Genomic DNA, 21968 nt, shown 5'->3' on the forward strand with positions numbered 1-21968 from the left:
TAAATAAAGTTAAAGTACCAATGATTGTCACACACAAACTAGGTGTGGCGAAATTATTCTTTGCATTTGACCCATCAAACGGCGCAGCGTCTGTGGTTCACTAGTGCAACACGTCGGAAATGTTTCCCGTGAAAAAACATCCGACTCTCTAATAAATAAAGTTCCGTGTGTGAATTATGTTAACCCACTAGGTTTTAGCCTTTCCATATCGAGTCTTCTGTAGGTTAGAACTTTACACTACTTTGTATTAGAAATGGCAACAGCCGAGAATGACGGCCACATAACAAGAAGATAGAAAAAAGAAGTTTATCGACTACGGTGTCGCCACGGACTACAATGGCAGACGATCGTCATTTTTCAGGACTTAATGCAGATCCCAAATATCAGCAGGTACCAAAAGGTAAGAAAGTTTAGTTTTGCATGATATTGCGAAACAAAACGCCAGATAATATGTCTGCTAAGAGGTGCCATTTTGTAGTCCTTATACGCATACACCTTAATAACACCAGTATGTTTATGCACAGTTTGTCTGACTACGGTAGCTGTAATGCTCAGACAATCCATGAAGCGGTGTGGCTTCACAACTTACCACTAAAACATTTTGACAGTTTTTTGAGCGCTGTGTGTAATCTTCTATATTTTTAAATGGAACATTTAAAGATTTGGTGTTGTTTACTAGTGTCATCTTGCAGTATTCACGTACCTCTTATGTTTGACTGCCATCTACTGGTCACACTTATCATTACACCATGTTCCAAATAAAAAAGCTTGGCGGTCGGTAAGGACAACCAGAATTATTCCGTACATTAGTCGCACTTGAAATAGTCGAACTTGAACTACAACAGAGAATATAGTCATGTTGACTTAAGTCTGGGCAGCACGGTGGAAGAGGGGTTAGTGCATCTGCCTCACAATACGAAGGTCCTGAGTAGTCCTGGGTTCAATCCCGGGCTCGGGATCTTTCTGTGTGGAGTTTGCATGTTCTCCCTGTGAATGCGTGGGTTCCCTCCGGGTACTCCGGCTTCCTCCCACTTCCAAAGACATGCACCTGGGGATAGGTTGATTGGCAACACTAAATTGACCCTTGTGTGGAAATGTGAGTGTGAGTGTTGTCTGTCTGTCTATCTGTGTTGGCCCTGTGATAAGGTGGCGACTTGTCCAGGGTGTACACCGCCTTCTGCCCAAATGCAGCTGAGAGATAGGCTCCAGCGACCCCCCGCAACCCCAAAAGGGACAAGCGGTAGAAATGGATGGATGGATGACTTAAGTCTTTCCATTTTACCGTTTTGATATTTTATCTGTTGTGCGGATAATTTAAAGTGAAGGAAGGTATTGTGTGTCCTACTGAATCAGTCTGTGCCACCTTCTGCCAGCCACAACAGGAGCAGCTGATTGCTTGCACCTGCACTGATTGGGGTAGTGGCAACCAATCCAGAGGGCGCTTGAAGTCAGCTGACATGTCAACTTTAAACAGTGTCATGTGAGACTTGGGCTACACTTACATTGCTATTGTAACATCCACTGGAGACATTTACAACCGCAATTTTTTTCATTAAAAAAAATCGCAGCTCAGTTTTATACTTACTAGGCCATACGTTTGACACCAGTGCTCAAAGGCAACATCCGTTCGTATGGCAACTGCCATGAATAAGGGATTTTTGGGTGATAATTGGGAACGAGGAATTCAGACACATTGATGATTCAAAGCCCCTCTCGACATTTGTTCAGATATATGGGTTTCTCGGAGCCAGCGGGTTGCCCTCTATTCCCCAGAAGGGATTTGCGAGACGGCCCGTTGCTGCCTCGCTCCCCCTGGCCAATCGATCGGAAACGAGACCAAGATGACCCGTCTGCACGAGTTCTTCTGCATCAGTCCCGGTTCGGTGTTAAGGTGCCCTGTAAATGTGAAAAAAGTGTTTGTATCATGTTTTTGCCAAACACTTCAAAATCTAAACGTCTGAAAAACACCTCATGAGAACGTAAAAATGTTTTGGCGATATTTTAGAGGTTTTTCAACATATGGGTTTTACCATTACCATTTTTTTATTGCGATATTTAGGTTTTGCGCATTTCTTGAAGTAACGGAAATGCAGCTAGTGATAGGCGAAGACAGGAGAAGCCGCATGGCACTACTTTCGTACTTTGCTGTCAGTTCCCCTTTTAATTCAAAGTGCTGGCGAACGACTGTGCTCATACGACTTTATTTATGTTACAAGCAAGCTGTATACAAGTATAATCAATTTATTTATTTATACACACACACAGATATATATACATAACAGCTATGCTCACACTTGCTAGCAAAATACCCACAAAATGCCTCCTAGAAGTTACACTCTCATCCAAGAAAGGTCTCCTACACTCAAGGCTAGCAGCGTGTAGCTAGTGGCTGGCATGAATATATCAGGTGTTCTTTTGAGAAACCCCTGTTGTTATAAGCTGAAAAACTCCTTAACATTTTCCACAAAACATCCTTGTGTAACCACTTCTTCCCAGATCCCATTACATGTCTTTTTAATAACACATTTCACCAGTGTCATACTTGGACATATCAAAAACATGTTAGATAGATAGATGGATAGATAGATAGATAGATTGTACTTTATTGATTCCTTCAGGAAAGTTCCTTCAGGAAAATTTAAAAATTCCAGCAGCAGTGTACAGAGTTGAGATCAATTAAACAGGAAAGAGTAAATAATGGGGGTATAAATGGAAACAAAATAGAAAAATATTACAATAAGAATAAGAATAAAAAGCAACAATGAGAATAAAAAGATAACAGTAAAATAAGAATATAACAAGAGAAACTAGGCAGTAGTGATTATTACTACAATTACTACAAACAGCTTCCTAACACTGTAAAATACTTCTTAACATTGTATTAACACAGTGGTTCTCAACCTTTTTTCAGTGATGTACCCCCGTGAACATTTTTTTTAATTCAAGTACCCCCTAATCAGAGCAAAGCATTTTTGGTTGGGAAAAAAAGAGATAAAGAAGTAAAATACAGCACTATGTCATCAGTTTCTGATTCATTAAATTGTATTACAGTGCAAAATATTGCTACTTTGTAGTGGTCTTTCTTGAACTATTTGGAAAAAAAGATATAAAAATAACTAAAAACTTGTTGAAAAATAAACAAGTGATTCAATTATAAATAAAGATTTCTACACATAGAAGTAATCATCAACTTAAAGTGCCCGCTTTGGGGATTGTAATAGAGATCCATCTGGATTCATGAACTTAATTCTAAACATTTCTTCACAAAAAAATAAATCTTTAACATCAATATTTATGGAACATGTCCACAAAATTATTTCTAGCTGTCAACACTGAATATTGCATTGTTGCATTTATTTTCACAGTTTATGAACTTACATTCATATTTTGTTGAAGTAATATTCAATAAATATATTTTAAAGGATTTTTGAATTGTTGCTATTTTTAGAATATTTAAAAAAAAATCTCATGTACCCCATGGCATACCTTGAAGTACCCCCAGGGGTACGCGTACCCCCATTTGAGAACCACTGGATTAACATACATAGATTGTAGTGGTTGATGAAGTTACCTTACTAACAATATTTGTGGGGGTTATTTACACTACATTTCGCAATTGCACGCGTGCACAAAACGCTAATTCATGGCACAACACGTCACACTGTCGTGACTTTGCAACACCACAGCAGTGTTCTACAATTCACAACTATATTTGGCCCCATGTTTAGGGGCCAAAGAGTGGATCGTGAGTTCGACAGGCGTATCAATGCGACGTCTTCAGTAATGCGGACGCTGTATTGATCGGTTGTGGTAAAGGAGCTGAGCCGGAAGGCAAAGTTTTCAATTTGCCGGTCCGTCGACGTTCCCATCCTCACCTATGGTCATGAGCTTTGGGTTATGACAGAAAGGACAAGATCACTGGTACAAGCGGCCGAAATGAGCTTTCTCCGCCAGGTGGCGGGGCTCTCCCTTAGAGATAGGGTGAGAAGCTCTGTCATCCGGGAGGAGCTAAAATTAAAGCTGCTGCTCCTCCACATCACATCGAGAGGAGCCAGATGAGGTGGTACGGGTATCTGGTCAGGATGCCACCCGAACGCCTCCCAAGGGAGGTGTTTCGGGCACGTCCAAACGGTAGGAGGCCACGGGGAAGACCCAGGAAACGTTGGGAAGACTATGTCTCCCGGCTGACCTGGGAACGTCCCGGGATCCCCCGGTAGGAGCTGGACGAAATGGCTCGTGAGAGGGAAGTCTGGCAGACTCAAGTCTGTCTGTCTGTCTGAGATTTTGCTTATAGTTGTTGTGTTGTGCTGTTTATTGGCATTCATACTATAGCTGAAAGTTGTTGAGTTGTGGCTTCATGTTGTTGTGTTGTGGCATTGGCATTTGTTGTGTTTCTTGGTGTCTGTAGCATGTATTAAAATGAGATTAGTAGCAGGTCAAACCACTGCTCATTTTATCTGAAAATATTCGGTTGCACTTAATTTTCTCAGTCAAGTAAATTTATTGTTAATTCATCCTGAGGAGATATTGGTTGCACTTTGTTTTTAAAACAAATGAGAAAAAGAGGGCTTTCATGTCAGGGATCAAGGAGAAGCTGAGAAGAGTTCGGCGGGATCTTAAATATAAGACCAGGAAGTGTAAGGAGGATTATAAAGTGGAACAACGGCTGGAGGAAAATATCATCCTGTTCACACACTATACCTCAGACTTCAGGCATGACATAAACTGCTGCCATCTGGAGAAGTTCACAGACGACTCTGCAGTGGTGGGATGTTGGTCTGATGTGAGTGAGCAGGAATAACAAGAAGTCATCTAAGGCTTTATCTGCTAGTGTGCATGGACTCATCTGCACTTGAACGCCAGTAAGACAAAAGAGCTTGTGATGGACTTTCAGTTGTCAGCTCTACCACCCACAGCCAGTGAACAGACGTGGAAATAGTACTCAATTAAATACCTCTGTGTTCACCCTCTGGAGCCAGGCCCGGAGGTGGGGCACGATGGCGAGCGCCTGGTGGCCGGGCCTGTACCCATGGGGCCCGGCCGGGCAGAGCCCGAAGAGGCAACGTGGGTCCCCCCTCCAATGGGCTCACCACCCATAGCAGGGGCCATAGAGGTCGGGTGCAATGTGAGCTGGGCGGCAGCCGAAGGCAGGGCACTTGGCGGTCCGATCCTCGGCTACATAAGCTCGCTCTTGGGACGTGGAACGTCACCTCACTGGGGGGAAAGGAGCCTGAGCTAGTGCGCGAAGTAGAGAAATTCCGGCTGGATGTAGTCGGACTCACTTCGACGCACAGCAAGGGCTCTGGAACCACTTCTCTTGAAAGGGGATGGACTCTCTTTCACTCTGGCGTGGCCGGCAGTGAGAGGCGACGGGCTGGGGTGGCAATTCTGGTTGCCCCCCGGCTTAAAGCCTGCACGTTGGAGTTCAACCCAGTGGACGAAAGGGTAGCCTCCCTCCGCCTTCGGGTGGGGGGACGGGTCCTGACTGTTGTTTGCGCTTATGCACCAAACAACAGTTCAGAGTACCCACCCTTTTTGGGTACACTCGAGGGAGTACTGGAGAGTGCTCCCCCGGGTGATTCCCTTGTTCTGCTGGGGGACTTCAACGCTCATGTTGGTAACGACAGTGAAACCTGGAGAGGCGTGATTGGGAAGAATGGTCGCCCGGATCTGAACCCGAGTGGTGTTTTGTTATTGGACTTCTGTGCTCGTCACAGTTTGTCCATAACAAACACCATGTTCAAACATAAGGGTGTCCATATGTGCACTTGGCACCAGGACACCCTAGGCCGCAGTTCCATGATCGACTTTGTAGTTGTGTCATCGGATTTGCGGCCTCATGTTTTGGACACTCGGGTAAAGAGAGGGGCGGAGCTTTCTACCGATCACCACCTGGTGGTGAGTTGGCTGCGATGGTGGGGGAGGATGCCGGACAGACCTGGCAGGCCCAAACGCATTGTGAGGGTTTGCTGGGAACGTCTGGCAGAGTCTCCTGTCAGAGAAAGTTTCAATTCCCACCTCCGGAGGAACTTTGAACATGTCACGAGGGAGGTGCTGGACATTGAGTCCGAGTGGACCATGTTCCGCACCTCTATTGTCGAGGCGGCTGATCGGAGCTGTGGCCGCAAGGTAGTTGGTGCTTGTCGTGGCGGTAATCCTAGAACCCGCTGGTGGACACCAGCGGTGAGGGATGCCGTCAAGCTGAAGAAGGAGTCCTACCGGGTTCTTTTGGCTCATAGGACTCCAGAGGCAGTGGACAGGTACCGACAGGCCAAGCGGTGTGCAGCTTCGGCGGTCACAGAGGCAAAAACTCGGACATGGGAAGAGTTTGGGGAAGCCATGGAAAATGACTTCCGGATGGCTTCGAAGCGATTCTGGACCACCATCCGCCGCCTCAGGAAGGGGAAGCAGTGCACTGTCAACACCGTGTATGGTGCGGATGGTGTTCTGCTGACCTCAACTGCGGATGTTGTGGATAGGTGGAAGGAATACTTTGAAGACCTCCTCAATCCCACCAACACGTCTTCCTATGAGGAAGCAGTGCCTGGGGAATCTGTGGTGGACTCTCCTATTTCTGGGGCTGAGGTTGCTGAGGTAGTTAAAATGCTCCTCGGTGGCAAGGCCCCAGGGGTGGATGAGATCCGCCCGGAGTTCCTTAAGGCTCTGGATGCTGTGGGGCTGTCTTGGTTGGCAAGACTCTGCAGCATCGCGTGGACATCGGGGGCGGTACCTCTGGATTGGCAGACCGGGGGGGTGGTCCCTCTCTTTAAGAAGGGGGACCGGAGGGTGTGTTCCAACTATCGTGGGATCACACTCCTCAGCCTTCCCGGTAAGGTTTATTCAGGTGTACTGGAGAGGAGGCTACGCCGGATAGTCGAACCTCGGATTCAGGAGGAACAGTGTGGTTTTCGTCCTGGTCGTGGAACTGTGGACCAGCTCTACACTCTCGGCAGGGTTCTTGAGGGTGCATGGGAGTTTGCCCAACCATTCTACATGTGCTTTGTGGACTTGGAGAAGGCATTCGACCGTGTCCCTCGGGAAGTCCTGTGGGGAGTGCTCAGAGAGTATGGGGTATCAGACTGTCTTATTATGGCAGTTCGATCCCTGTACGATCAGTGCCAGAGCTTGGTCCGCATTGCTGGCAGTAAGTCGGACACGTTTCCAGTGAGGGTTGGACTCCGCCAAGGTTGCCCTTTGTCACCGATTCTGTTCATAACTTTCATGGACAGAATTTCTAGGCGCAGTCAAGGCATTGAGGGGTTCCGGTTTGGTGGCCGCGGGATTAGGTCTCTGCTTTTTGCAGACGATGTGGTCCTGTTGGCTTCATCTGGCCGGGATCTTCAGCTCTCACTGGATCGGTTCGCAGCCGAGTGTGAAGCGGCCGGAATGAGAATCAGCACCTCCAAATCCGAGTCCATGGTTCTCTCCCGGAAAAGGGTGGAGTGCCATCTCCGGGTTGGGGAGGAGACCCTGCCCCAAGTGGAGGAGTTCAAGTACCTAGGAGTCTTGTTCACGAGTGGGGGAAGAGTGGATCGTGAGATCGACAGGCGGATCGGTGCGGCGTCTTCAGTAATGCGGACGTTGTACCGATCTGTTGTGGTGAAGAAGGAGCTGAGCCGGAAGGCAAAGCTTTCAATTTACCGGTCGATCTACGTTCCCATCCTCACCTATGGTCATGAGCTTTGGGTCATGACCGAAAGGATAAGATCACGGGTACAAGCGGCCGAAATGAATTTCCTCCGCCGTGTGGCGGGGCTCTCCCTTAGAGATAGGGTGAGAAGCTCTGGCATCCGGGAGGAACTCAAAGTAAATTCGCTGCTCCTCCACATCGAGAGGAGCCAGATGAGGTGGTTCGGGCATCTGGTCAGGATGCCACCCGAACGCCTCCCGAGGGAGGTGTTTAGGGCACGTCCAACCGGTAGGAGGCCACGGGGAAGACCCAGGACACGTTGGGAAGACTATGTCTCCCGGCTGGCCTGGGAACGCCTCGGGATCCCCCGGCAAGAGCTAGACGAAGTGGCTGGGGAGAGGGAAGTCTGGGCTTCCCTGCTTAGGCTGCGGCCCCCGCGACCCGACCTCGGATAAGCGGAAGAAGATGGATGGATGGATGGATGGATGTGTTCACCTAACAATACACTGGACTGGAATCCCAATTCTAACGCTTTGTGCACTTTATATGACAGTGATAGCTTCTGCTGTGTACTATGCTATATTTTGCTGGAGTGGGGGAAGCACAATTAGGAACATACCGTATTTCCTAGAATTGCCGCTGGGCATATAGTATGCGCCTGCCTTGAATTACTGCCGGGTCAAACTCAAAATCAGCCTCCTCCATTTAGGCCGATTTCAATACCGGTAATTTGAAATCGCATAAAGGGAAGAAGATTAAGAGCTATTCAGTAGGATTTAAGGTCCAAGCTATTGAATATCGGTATGCTCAAAAGAACAGTAAGCAGCTATGTTTTTTTAATATACCTTTGAAGCCGACGGTCCGACAGACAGGCAGGGCACGCTGGAGCCCGGCCCACGATGGCGGCGAGGAAACAGCGAGCCATCAGAAAGGAGGAGCGGAAGCGCGACCTGGACTGAGGTTTTATTGAAAAATAAACAAAGTCAAACTGCTCAAGCCATGTCCTTCCTTGGTGGTCCTGGGAATCCGCAAGACGACGGCTTGAGACCGTCACAATACCGTTGCTGCATGTGTCAAATATGAGTCATTAAATGACTCCCGCCTTCTGGTGGTAAGGGCGCTAGTGATCCTTCTTGTGACTACTCAGCTGTAGAAGAAGTGAAATGACTGACGTGATATGTGCTGGGACGGATATGACGGATATGAACTGGACCAGCAAGAGTGAGCAGCGTGTGTTTTTTAAAATAAAAGTTTTCTAAACTGGAATTTCATTCGAAGCAGGAGGTAATAAAGGAAGATCTCCATCAAGACTTAAAACTGAAAAAGGAAAGGAAGACTTATATAAAGAAGTTATCGATGCTTTTGATCAGAAGGGGATGGCATGGACTATATTTATAAGTAAAGGTAGGACCATAATGTTTATTTTTTTTATTAAAGTTGCTCTTCATGATGGTATCCTTACATCACACTCAAATTTTTACTGCATGCATTTGTTAAGTGCCGGAGTGAGAAGAGGTTTTTAAATATTTAGCGCATGCTTACTTTTACTGCATGCCTTTGGTAAGCGCAGGAGTGAGAAGAGGTTTTAAATTAATTAGTGCCCCGGCCGCAATTCAAGGAAATACGGTATTTAATAAACTGACTTAAAGAGCTGACTCCGTCCTAGGCTGCCTACTAAACAGCATTGAGGGGGTGGCCAGCAGAAAGATGTTGACAAAGTGAACATCCATAATATCCAATCCCTCTCACTCCATGCATGACACTGGAGAGGCCCCGAGTAACTACTTCAGCATTAGACTGTTACATCCACAGTGCATAAAGGAATGCTACCCCAGGTCCTTTCTACACACAGCTATAAAACTTTACAAAGCACTGTGATGGTTTTTCTTGGTGTGCAATTCGGCTGTTAAGAGTTTTTAAAATTTATTTTCATCTAGACATGGTGTTTTTTTTTAAATGTGTTTTTATCTTAACAGAGTGCATTCATTAATGCGCAATATGTAAAATTTACGAATTTTAGAATTCGTCATTTCATTTTACTTTTAGGAGTTTTCTAATTGAACAAAATAAGAGTAATACAATGTACACAAATGAGTCTATATCTTAACAAACTCATTTTATCTTTAAAACAAACAAGCTTGCGTAATACTATAACCGTGTGACTTATTAAAAAATAACAACTCCAAAGCAGCATTGCCCTAAAACATATTACAACAAAATTACATCAGTAGCCAAATTAATCAATATTAAGAGGCTCTATGCTTAACTAAGTTTCCGTTGTTCATCACCAAGTGCCTTGAGTAACTGCAGGGCTGAACCATTTTCTTTGTAAGACAGTCGGCAAGTTGTTCTTTTGTGTTTTACAAAACAAAGGATGCGCTCAGCAGTTTGAGTTTGAATGAGTTATTTGATGCTGCTTATCTCCAGGCGAAATCTCTTCTGAGATACCGACTTTGTGGACGTCAGTGCATTGGCGAATGAATTACTGTCTGTGACAGGTTGTAGGTGTGGCCTGTTTAGCATCACCATGAGTCAGTTCAGAAAAAAGTGTGGCAAGAAAGTGGGCATTCTCTGTACTGCCAGAGATTGCCAATGTCTCTCAAGCAAGTGTGCTGCGCACAACCCTCTTGACTTTTTAGTTGGCCAAGAAAGTAGTGAGAACTTTCTATTTTCTCCCATCCGAGTAATGCAGTGTCCTCCTTGTTTACCTCCATCAGACAAGTTTCAAAATGAGGTATCACTGAAGGCAATCATTTTCAAGGCGCTCTCTCTGCCCAAGTATTGGAAATACAAAGAAAAGACACTTTCTTGCTCCTAATATTGTACATTCATCTGTTTGCCTCATAAATAGTCTGCACAGTTGTGTGTTTCATGCCTGATGCAAGGTTGCTGGCATCAAACATTACATCTGGTCTGCTCTGTCTTGCAACCCAGTATTTTGCCAATTTGGGACCTGGGTTGATGCTTTTCCTTCTCACATAGGGGTGAGTCTTGCCCCACAGCTCGTAAGGGATCCATTAAAATTGGCTTCATGTGCTGAAAGTAACTTTCCTGGTGTATTTTTTCTTTTCTATTCATAGTCACAAAGTCTTCCCACAAAACTGCAGTGTTCATATTCTTCACGCCCAACTAGGAATGCAGAACAGAGCTTAGGTATCACTGTAATGGAATAATCTTGTGTGCCTCCCCATATAAAGTCATCCACCGGGGCGGTATAGCGGCCGTGCCAGCAACTTGAGGGTTGCAGGTTCAATCCCCGCTTCCTCCATCCTAGTCACTGCTGTTGTGTCCTTGGGCAAGACACTTTACCCACCTGCTCCCAGTGCCACCCACGGTGGTTTAAATGTAAGTTAGATATTGGGTTTCACTATGTAAAGCGCTTTGAGTCACTTGAGAAAAGCGCTATACAAATATAATTCGCTTCACTTCTCTTTACATGGCTGGTGAGAACTCCAGTCACAGTACAGCGTTGATCAAGCCAACAGAAAACAGCTGGATCAACTCGTGACAGTTTTCCTCCTGCTGTCAGCATTATTTACTTTACATGATTGTGCCAGTACAGGGAGGCATCAGAGAGTCCGTATACGCACTTAAGCTTTCGTAATGCCCCTTTTCTCTCTGCTTCAACTGGGGGCCTGATGTATATATCACATGATAGTTTTATTTCTTTAGAAATACAGATTTAATGTCCATGTTGTGCAGTATCCACTTTCTTTGACAAATTAGTGTTACAAGTAGCCAAAGGGACTCTGCAGCATACTTCAAACTATTCAAATTATCTGGCTACAATTAAAAGAGTAAATCAAACCAAATTTCTAGGTATAATGATTGAAGATGAATTGAACTGGAAATTTGATGTAAAAATATACAACATAAAGTAGCAAGAAACACGTCAATAATGAATAAAGCAAACATGTTCTAGACCTAAAATAACTTCATATTCTCTACTGCTCGCTAGTGTTACCAAATCTGAGTTACTTTATAGAAATATGTGGAAATAATTACAAAAGTACACTTCATTCACTAACGGTGTTACAAAAAAAGATCAGTTAGAATAATACATAATGTTGGATATATAGAACATACAAACCCTTTATTTATTGAATCAAAGATATTGAAATTCCACGACAAAGTGAATTTGCAAACAGCTAAATTTATACACAAAGCAAACTATAACCTGCTACCCGAGAATATACAACAATTCTTCTCCACAAAAGAGGATAAATATAATCTTGGACAAAAATGTAATTAAAACAACGCTTAAATTATGGAATGGATTAAGCAAAGCAATCAAACAATGCACTAATGTGATCCACTTCAAGAAACTCTTCAAACTTAAAGTGTGTACAAAGAAGAAGAACCATGATAAACATTCTGAATTTATTTCATCCATCTTTTTTTTTTCCATTCTCAAAATAATCTTACCTATCTCATCATATGAAATATGACTTACTTCACCAATTATTTGTTTATTTATTTTTATTGTGATTACTTATGGAGTATATTGTGAATAAATTGAGAACAGGAAGTGTACAAAGGTTTTAGCAACTGTTATGTAAAAGAAAAGGGGTAGGATTAAATATGCTCTGCCTCTTCCTACTCCTTTCTGAACATGTTGAAAAGATAAACTGGAAATTGTGATGTGTCATTAAGTATGCTTGCATGTTCGAAATAAACTCAACTCAACTACAAGCTGTGCTTTTGGTGGATGTCCAGTAGGTGTCTCTTTAAGAGCACACTCCTATCTTTTGGAAATAAACTTCTGGCCCTGATCCCTTACTTCCTCAAACACATTATTATCTCTCCAGCTCATTATCGCATCCTTTTTCGCTTTGTCAAAAGACACACCGGTATTTAGAAACACATCATCATGTACATTTACAAATGTATCCCCACTTACATCATTGTACTAATGTCAGTGACAGTTGTTTCCACCTGGATGTTCTCTAGTACTGATATGTCAGCTGCCACAGTAGTACCTGCCACATTAGAGGGCTCAATACATTGCAAGTCGTACCAGTGTTTTTATTTACCCGTAGATTTGCCTGCATGACACAGTACCACTGTTCTGTTCAGCACAGTCTTTGGTGTGATGTTCTGCTTCAACCTGTCTTTCTCTTTGCATCTCAGTGACAGAATGCTCAGTGTGCTCACTGTTATTGTTAGCAGTCAGGTGTCCATGCTCAATGTCTGTTTCATTTATTATACAGTATCTATGACATGTTGGTTCACCTTTTCTTATCTGAGACGATGAACTCAAATGCAAGTTGCTCCATGTCTGATAAAGACCACAGCACCATCCTGACCAATGACAACTCCTGGTTCTTTCCACTCCTGGCAGTGCCCTCTCTTGTAATATACTTTGTCACCAGTGTTGTATTTCTCATTCGTATCGTGTTTTTGTTTATGCAGAGCCCACCGTATTCTTTCGGAACATTCATTCTGCTTCTGTAAAAGCCTTTCTTGATGTGTGTAAAGCAGAGATGTGTTTTGCTACACTCTATTAGAGTAACTGTCATAACTTATACCTAATATTTTTAACATTCAGTAAGAACTAGAGTTTCTTAGGTAAAATTAAACATTTTACATGAATTATGGGGGAAGGGTAAGTTTTACTTATGTTTCCTCATACTATTTAAATGTTTAATAGCTGTACGTACATGAACCTAAAAATATTACATAAACTTTACTCTGAAAATCTAGTGTTTTGAAACGCATGCGCACAGCACAACAGGCTCTGGCCGACTGGCTCTTCTCCGGCCGTTAGGATCACTTCACAGAGCACTGCAAGGTGGCATTATGGGTAATTCTTACCTTGCGTTTATAATGTGTTACAGGGTCGATGTTCTCCAGAAATGTATTTGGTGTGGGTTCACAGAGTGTGGCGCATATTAGTAAGAATGTTAAAGTTGTTTATATCACAACCGTCAGTGTATAAGGTACGGCTGTTGATCAAGTATGCATTGCAATCTCGTATTAGAAACAGCGAACCGCATGCAACCCTCCGGCACATAGACAGCATGGTGTAAAAGTGGGCGCAATGACATGCTGAAGAGCAGTGGTCCCCATCCACCGGACCGCGGCCGCAGAATAATAAATTATTTAAATCTTAATTAACGCTCTCAATTTTAAACTGAACGCCATTGATAAGAGCAGGAGTGAGAAGAGGTATCAAAATAATTAGCGCCCCAGCGGCTATTCAAGGAAATACGGTATGTAAAATTTACTTACAATTTTGAGTAAAATTATGTTCCTGCCGATGAAAAACAAGTAGACTTTACTTAGTTTGTTTAAATATATATAACTTAAAACTTGGATGTAATTAAGTAACTGTTACTTAATATCTTCACAACTGTTATGTTATATGGTAAGTAGAATTTACTTGATACTGTCAAGTGAGTGCTACTTGATATTGCAGCATAAAATTGTACCTAAATCATTTGCGTGCAAATACTTACAATAGTTTTTTCAAGTAAATCTTATGAGTTATTTTTTTCAGTGTACCCACCCAGTTTTTTTTGTGCCCTCTAGTACTGGGGGTTTGTCAGTCAGCACAGAGGGCAGATTGGGATTTTGTCCAAAACCCGACTGATGGGCACTGTAGCCATGGAAACTTTGCATGGTGTTCTTTGCCATAGGAACCCAGTCCATTGTGGTGTTTCAGTCATAGCAGTTACTTTCTTTCACTTTCAATATGATTTCAGTGAGTGTTTGGTTGTGACGATCCAGAAGTCCATTCCTCCACAGGCTGTAGGCAGCTGTTGTCTTAATTTCTATGTTAAAATTTTCAGCCATATCTCTCATTTCATCATTGTTTAACTCGCCCCCATTGTCACTTAACTGTTTCTGTGGTGGGCCGTGCACACTAATCCAGTTGTGGACAAAGTGTTCAACTATTTCGGATGATTTCTTCATGGTCAGAGTGCTGCCAGCACTAAACCTTGTGACTGCATCAGTAATGTGTAGATACTAGGGCTGCGACTCTTTGTGTGTCCCACAATTCGATTCAATATCGATTCTTGGGGTCACGATTCGATTCAAAATCGATTTGTTTTTTTTTAATTCAACAGGATTCTCTATTCCAAAACGATTTTCTTCCCGATTTGAAAGGATTCTCTAATCATTCAATACATAGGATTTCAGCAGGATCTACCCCAGTCTGCTGACATGCAAGCAGAGTAGTAGATTTTTGTAAAAAGCTTTTGTAATTGTAAAGGACAATGTTTTATCAACTAATTGGAAAAAATTTAAATTTGTTTTAACTATTAAACAAACCAAAAATATGACTTATTTTGTCTTTGTGAAAATATTGGACACAGTGTGTTGTCAAGCTCACGAGATGCGATGCAAGTGTAAGCCACTGTGACACTATTGTTCTTTTTCAAATTTTTATAAATGTCTAATGATAATGTCAATGTGGGATGTTTAATCACTGCTAAGCTGAAATTATAACTAATATTGATACTGTTGTTGATAATATTCACTTTTGTTTCACTACTTTTGGTTCGTTCTGTGTCGTGTTTGTGTCTTAGTTGCTCTGTTTATTGCAGTTCTGAGTGTTGCTGGGTCAGGTTTGGAATTGGATTGCTGTGTATTGTTTTGTCGGAGGGATTAAAAAAAAAGAAAAATAAATTGATTTAAAAAAAAAAAAAGATAATCGATTCTGAATCGCCCAACGTGAGAATCGCGATTCAAATTCGAATCGATTTTTTTCCCACACCCCTAGTAGATACCATACACCTGTTTCAAACTCATGAAGATCTACTGCTACCTTTTCGTTGTACTGTTGTCCTGGTGTTAGTGGTAGGCCAACAGCTGGCTTTGGTGTAGTCTTTTTGTATTTTTGGCATATTTCACATTCACTCACAATTTTTTTAGTCTGGTTACGCACTCTGTCACTTTTGCCTGAACTTTTTACAAGCTTCTATAGCTTTTCTGCAGAGGCATTCCCCAATTGTTTTAAGTTTTAACAATATTAATTAATTTCTTCTGTGACTGTAAGCAACACTTCCTCACATCTCACTTCTTCTTCAACCTCAATGTTTTTTTCTTGGGTGTTATCTCCTGTAGTTGTCAAGACCTGGTTATCCCATATATTATTCTTGTTCTTGCTGCCCATAATGTTAACACAGTAATGACCAGAGCTTGTGAAGTCAAGTTTTATAAATTGCTTAAACATGACAGCACTGTCAGTCTTCATATTCAGTCTAGTGCCTGCTCGCTTCATAGAAGCTTTACTCAAAAGCAGTGGGATGTCCACTGGAACTATCTCCGCAAGTGCAGGAATCTTAAGCTTTTTGGTGGAATACACCACTTTTCCATCTCCAAACCTGAATGGTCGACAGCTGGGTGTTTCTGTCTGTTTTAACCCATTTAACTCCTTCTGACTAAGTCCAGTGATGTAGTTATTTAGCTATTCCTGTCCACACACTGTCCATGTGCATGCCGCGTCAATGATTGCTGTGCCAAAACACTCTGTCGTGAAGATTTCAGCTGTAAACCTTTGTGAACAAAGTGGTATTGCACTCTTCTACATTATCAGTGTTACAATCTTCTGTTAACTTGACTTGCTCACTTGTGTATGGACAGTCTTTAGCCCAGTGAAATATAGACTGACCGATGGCCATGTTTTGCCCATGGCTTTGTTGGGCAACTGGGGCGGTATAGCTCGGTTGGTAGTGTGGCCGTGCCAGCAACTTGAGGGTTGCAGGTTCGATTCCCGCTTCCGCCATCCTAGTCACTGCCGTTGTGTCCTTGGGCAAGACACTTTACCCACGTGCTCCCAGTGCCACCCACACTGGTTTAAATGTAACTTAGATATTGGGTTTCACTATGTAAAGCGCTTTGAGTCACTAGAGAAAAGCGCTATATAAAAATAAAATATATATATAAGATGGCGGCGCCCGGACGGGCTGCGCTCTCGAGGAGCTCCTGCTAAAGATGGAACATTTGGCAGAAATACCGGACAATTCCACAAACTTTATGGCTGGCTCACATCGTGGTCACTCCGTGATCACGTACGACCGCCAGACACTTCTGGATGTGGACATATCGGGCCGTTTTGGACTGATAGACACTTGCGTGCTAGACTTGCTAACTAGCATGGGAATACGTCGGCGGCTACATCCAGCGGCCTGTGAAGCAGGGGAGTCTAGTAACAGCGGGGGCCGTCTACGGAGCAGACGCCAGCGGTGTGATCGGAAACGCGGATGCCGAGCGGGGCTAAAAACAAAGCAGAAGGCTAATCCCCACAGAACACCACTTTCCTCCATCCCGAAGACGGATTTAGATGGAAAATGCGAGACTACTGGTCTGGGTAAGGAGTCAGTTAAATTAGAACAAGTTTTTTCTGCTTTGAGTGTTTCAGAGTTGGACATGTGTTTTACTGAGGTGGCTAACTATGATGCGTGCAGTTTATCAAAGCAACAAACAAACTATCGGAAAATCCCCGTTACTGAGGTGGCTAACTATGATGTGTGCAGTTTATCAAAGCAACAAACAAACAATCGGAAAATCCCCGTTACTGAGGTGGCTAACCATGATGCGTGCAGTTTATCAAAGCAACAATCAAACAATCGGAAAATTCCTGTCGTATCAATTCCTAGTTGTCAAATGTTAGAGTTGTATTATTAAATAGAGTTCGGTGTCTAGCAGGACCGATAATCAGCATTTCCGTTTTTTTGGCGTTGAGTTGCAAAAAGTTAGCGGACATCCATTGTTTAATTTCATTAAGACACGCCTCCAGCTGACTACAATCTGGCGTGTTGGTCAGCTTTAGGGGCATGTAGAGTTGGGTGTCATCAGCATAACAGTGAAAGCTAATACCGTATTTGCGTATGATGTCACCTAGCGGCAGCATGTAGATGCTGAAGAGTGCAGGGCCAAGGACCGAACCCTGGGGAACTCCACACGTTACCTTAACGTAGTCCGAGGTCACATTGTTATGGGAGACACACTGCATCCTATCAGTAAGATAAGAGTTAAACCAAGACAGGGCTAAGTCTGACATACCAATTCGTATTTTGATACGTTCTAATAAAATATTATGATCGACGGTATCGAAAGCAGCGCTAAGATCGAGGAGCAGCAACATAGATGATGCATCAGAATCCATCGTTAGCAATAGATCATTAGTCATTTTTGCGAGGGCTGTCTCCGTGGAGTGATTTGCCCTGAAACCGGATTGAAAGGTTTCACATAGATTGTTAGACGCTAAGTGTTCATTTAACTGCTCCGCAACAATTTTTTCAAGGATTTTTGAAATAAAGGGAAGGTGAGACACCGGTCGGTAATTTACCATGAGGTCAGGATCGAGGTTAGGTCTTTTAAGAAGAGGATGAATAACCGCTTTTTTGAATGCTAGGGGAACAGTGCCCGAGGAGAGTGATAAGTTTATAATATTTAGCACTGATGGACCTAATAATACAAAGAGCTCCTTGATCAGTTTCCCAGGAAGAGGGTCAAGTAAACATGTTGTCTGTTTTATTCCATTTACACGTTGTAACAATTCCTCTAATGTTATTTCCTCAAAACGAGAGAAACTATTTTGGAGGGCAGTATCCGCCGTATATACAATCGTGTCAGTGTTAATAGAACCCCGTTGTAGCTGGGACGCATTGTCTTTAATCTCCTTTCTAATGACTTCAATTTTCTTACTAAAGAATTGCATAAAGTCATCAGCTGAGTGGGTTGAGCTACTGGAAGGAGTCCCTTGTTGGGTTAGCGATGCTACCGTACTAAACAAAAATTTAGGATCGTTTTTATTACGGTGGATGAGATTTGAGTAATATTTAGCTTTAGCTAAGGTAAGCATGCGTTTATAAGTTATTAAACCATCACTCCATGCTTGATGGTGCACCTCAAGTTTAGTCGTGCGCCATTTGCGTTCCAGCTTTCTACATAATAATTTCTGAGCTCTAGTTTCTTCTGTAAACCACGGGGTGCGCTTTTTTGGAGCCTTTTTTAACTTTAGCGGTGCTATGTTATCAATGGTTTCGCGCAGGGCGTCGTTAAAGTTGTTAGTGAGGTTATCAATAGAGCCCACATACTTTGGGAATGGTGCCATTACCGAGGGCAGTAGGTCAGCAAGAGTTGTCGTTGTGGCTGTATTAATGTTGCGGCTGCTATAGCAGTTATTATTATTATTAGTTTGACGAACATGCGTCTGAACCTCGAATTTTATAAGGTAATGATCGGACAATACTTTAGTATACGGGAGTATCGTAACTTTGGAAACGGTGATGCCCCTGACAAGCACTAGGTCTATCGTATTACCGTTGCGATGCGTGGGTTCATTTATTATTTGTGTGAGACCACAGCTATCAATTACAGTCTGGAGCGCTACGCACGGTGGGTCCGATGGGGTATTCATATGGATATTAAAGTCCCCCATTATGATTATATTATCGGCGTGTGTCACTAGATCAGCAACGAACTCTGAGAATTCATTAATAAAGTCCGAATAGGGCCCTGGGGGGCGGTAGATAACAGCCAGGTGTAGAGGCAGCGGTGTGACAGACCTCATAGTAAGCACCTCAAACGATTTATATTTATTATTTATGTTAGGACTAAGGTTAAAGTTTTCGTTGTATATTAGTGCGACCCCCCCACCCCTTTTGAGCGGACGGGCAATATGCGCATGTGTAAAGTTAGGAGGACATACCTCATTTAGCGCAAAAAAGTCGTTTGGTTTAAGCCAGGTTTCGCTGAGACCGATGACGTTAAGATTGTTGTCTCTGATAATATCATTAACTAACAACGTTTTAGGAGACAATGATCTTATGTTTAAAAAACCTATATTATAGGTAGTGGGCTGTTTTAGGGAGTTTTTGATCAAATTATCCGTAGTAGCAATATTAATAATGTTGTGTTTATTATGCCCAGTGCATTTAGTATAGTTACGACCATATCTAGGAATTGATACAACTCTAACATTTGACAACCAAACAATTAAACAAGGCGACACGGTAAAGAATCTGGGTATTATCTTCGACCCAACTCTCTCCTTTGAGGCACACATTAAAAGCGTTACTAAAACGGCCTTCTTTCATCTCCGTAACATCGCTAAAATTCGCTCCATTCTGTCCACTAAAGACGCTGAGATCATTATCCATGCGTTTGTTACGTCTCGCCTCGACTACTGTAACGTATTATTTTCGGGTCTCCCCATGTCTAGCATTAAAAGATTACAGTTGGTACAAAATGCGGCTGCTAGACTTTTGACAAGAACAAGAAAGTTTGATCACATTACGCCTGTACTGGCTCACCTGCACTGGCTTCCTGTGCACTTAAGATGTGACTTTAAGGTTTTACTACTTACGTATAAAATACTACACGGTCTAGCTCCATCTTATCTTGCCGATTGTATTGTACCATATGTCCCGGCAAGAAATCTGCGTTCAAAGGACTCCGGCTTATTAGTGATTCCCAAAGCCCAAAAAAAGTCTGCGGGCTATAGAGCATTTTCCGTTCGGGCTTCAGTACTCTGGAATACCCTCCCGGTAACAGTTCGCGATGCCACCTCAGTAGAAGCATTTAAGTCTCACCTTAAAACTCATTTGTATACTCTAGCCTTTAAATAGACTCCCTTTTTAGACCAGTTGATCTGCCGTTTCTTTTCTTTTTCTTCTATGTCCCACTCTCCCGTGTGGAGGGGGTCCGGTCCGATCCGGTGGCCATGTACTGCTCGCCTGTGTATCGGCTGGGGACATCTCTGCGCTGCTGGTCCGCCTACGCTTGGGATGGTTTCCTGCTGGCTCCGCTGTGAACGGGACTCTCGCTGCTGTGTCTTGGATCCTCTTTGGACTGGACTCTCGCGACTGTGTTGTATCCATTGTGGATTGAACTTTCACAGTATCATGTTAGATCCGCTCGACATCCATTGCTTTCCTCCTCTCTAAGGTTCTCATAGTCATCATTGTCACCGACGTCCCACTGGGTCATTATTGTCACCAATGTCCCACTGGGTGTGAGTTTTCCTTGCCCTTATGTGGGCCTACCAAGGATGTCGTGGTGGTTTGTGCAGCCCTTTGAGACACTAGTGATTTAGGGCTATATAAGTAAACATTGATTGATTGATTGATATATATATATATATCTTCCCGGACCCCACAGAATGACCATTCCAACACTTCTTCCTGTTCCGCTCTTTACAACAATACTCCCTTCAAAATAAGAGTTTGTGCTTACTAAGTGAACAAAAATGATAGTAATAAAATGTACACTAATAAGTCTATATCTTTGTGTGCGTGTGTGTGTCTCTATCTATCTATCTATCTATCTATATCTATCTATCTATCTATCTATCTATCTATCTATCTATCTATCTATCTATCTATCTATCTATCTATTTGTCAGATAGATATATATAGGTTTATATATATATATATATATATATATATATATATATATATATATTACACACACACACACACAGTGGATGGAAGGAGGTTTTGGCTCAAAATCTCACGATACATGGCCCCATTCATTCTTTCCTTAACACGGATCAGTCGTCCTGTCCCCTTAGCAGAAAAACAGCCCCAAAGCATGATGTTTCCACCCCCATGCTTCACCGTAGGTATGGTGTTCTTGGGATGCAACTCAGTATTCTTCTTCCTCCAAACACGACGAGTTGAGTTAATACCAAAAAGTTCTATTTTGGTTTCATCTGACCACATGATATTCTCCCAATCCTCTGCTTTATCATCCATGTGCTCTCTGGCAAACTTCAGACGGGCCTGGACATGCACTAGCTTAATCAGGGGGACACGTCTGGCACTGCAGGATTTGATTCCCTGTCGGCGTAGTGTGTTACTGATGGTAACCTTTGTTACTTTGGTCCCAGCTCTCTGCATGTCATTCACCAGGTCCCCCTAGGGCTTCTGGGATTTTTGCTCACCGTTCTTATGATCATTTTGACCCCACGGGATAAGATCTTGCGTGGAGCCCCAGATCAAGGGAGATTATCAGTGGTCTTGTATGTCTTCCATTTTCTGATAATTGCTCCCACAGTTGATTTTTTCACACCAAGCTGCTTGCCTATTGTAGATTCACTCTTCCCAGTCTGGAGCAGGTCTGCAACCCGAGCGTCCCTGGTTCAATTTCCACCTAGTACCAACCTCGTCACGTCCGTTGTGTCCTGAGCAAGACACTTCACCCTTGCTCCTGATGGGTGCTGGTTGGCGCCTTGCATGGCAGCTCCCTCCATCAGTGTGTGAATGTGTGTGTGAATGGGTAAATGTGGAAGTAGTGTCAAAGCGCTTTGAGTACCTTGAAGGTAGAAAAGCGCTATACAAGTACAACCCATTTAATTATTTTCCTGGTGTCCTTCGACAGCTTT

The 21968-nt window shown here is 43.2% G+C and overlaps 1 protein-coding gene across 2 annotated transcripts in view; it reads left to right on the forward strand.

Moving 5' to 3' along the window:
- Window positions 1–21968, forward strand: part of sf3a3 (splicing factor 3a, subunit 3) — a 55463-nt gene that overhangs the window by 23961 nt on the left and 9534 nt on the right. The window lies entirely within an intron of this gene.

The sequence above is a fragment of the Nerophis ophidion genome, linkage group LG08 (assembly GCF_033978795.1).
Source record: "Nerophis ophidion isolate RoL-2023_Sa linkage group LG08, RoL_Noph_v1.0, whole genome shotgun sequence".
Lineage (NCBI taxonomy): Eukaryota > Metazoa > Chordata > Actinopteri > Syngnathiformes > Syngnathidae > Nerophis > Nerophis ophidion.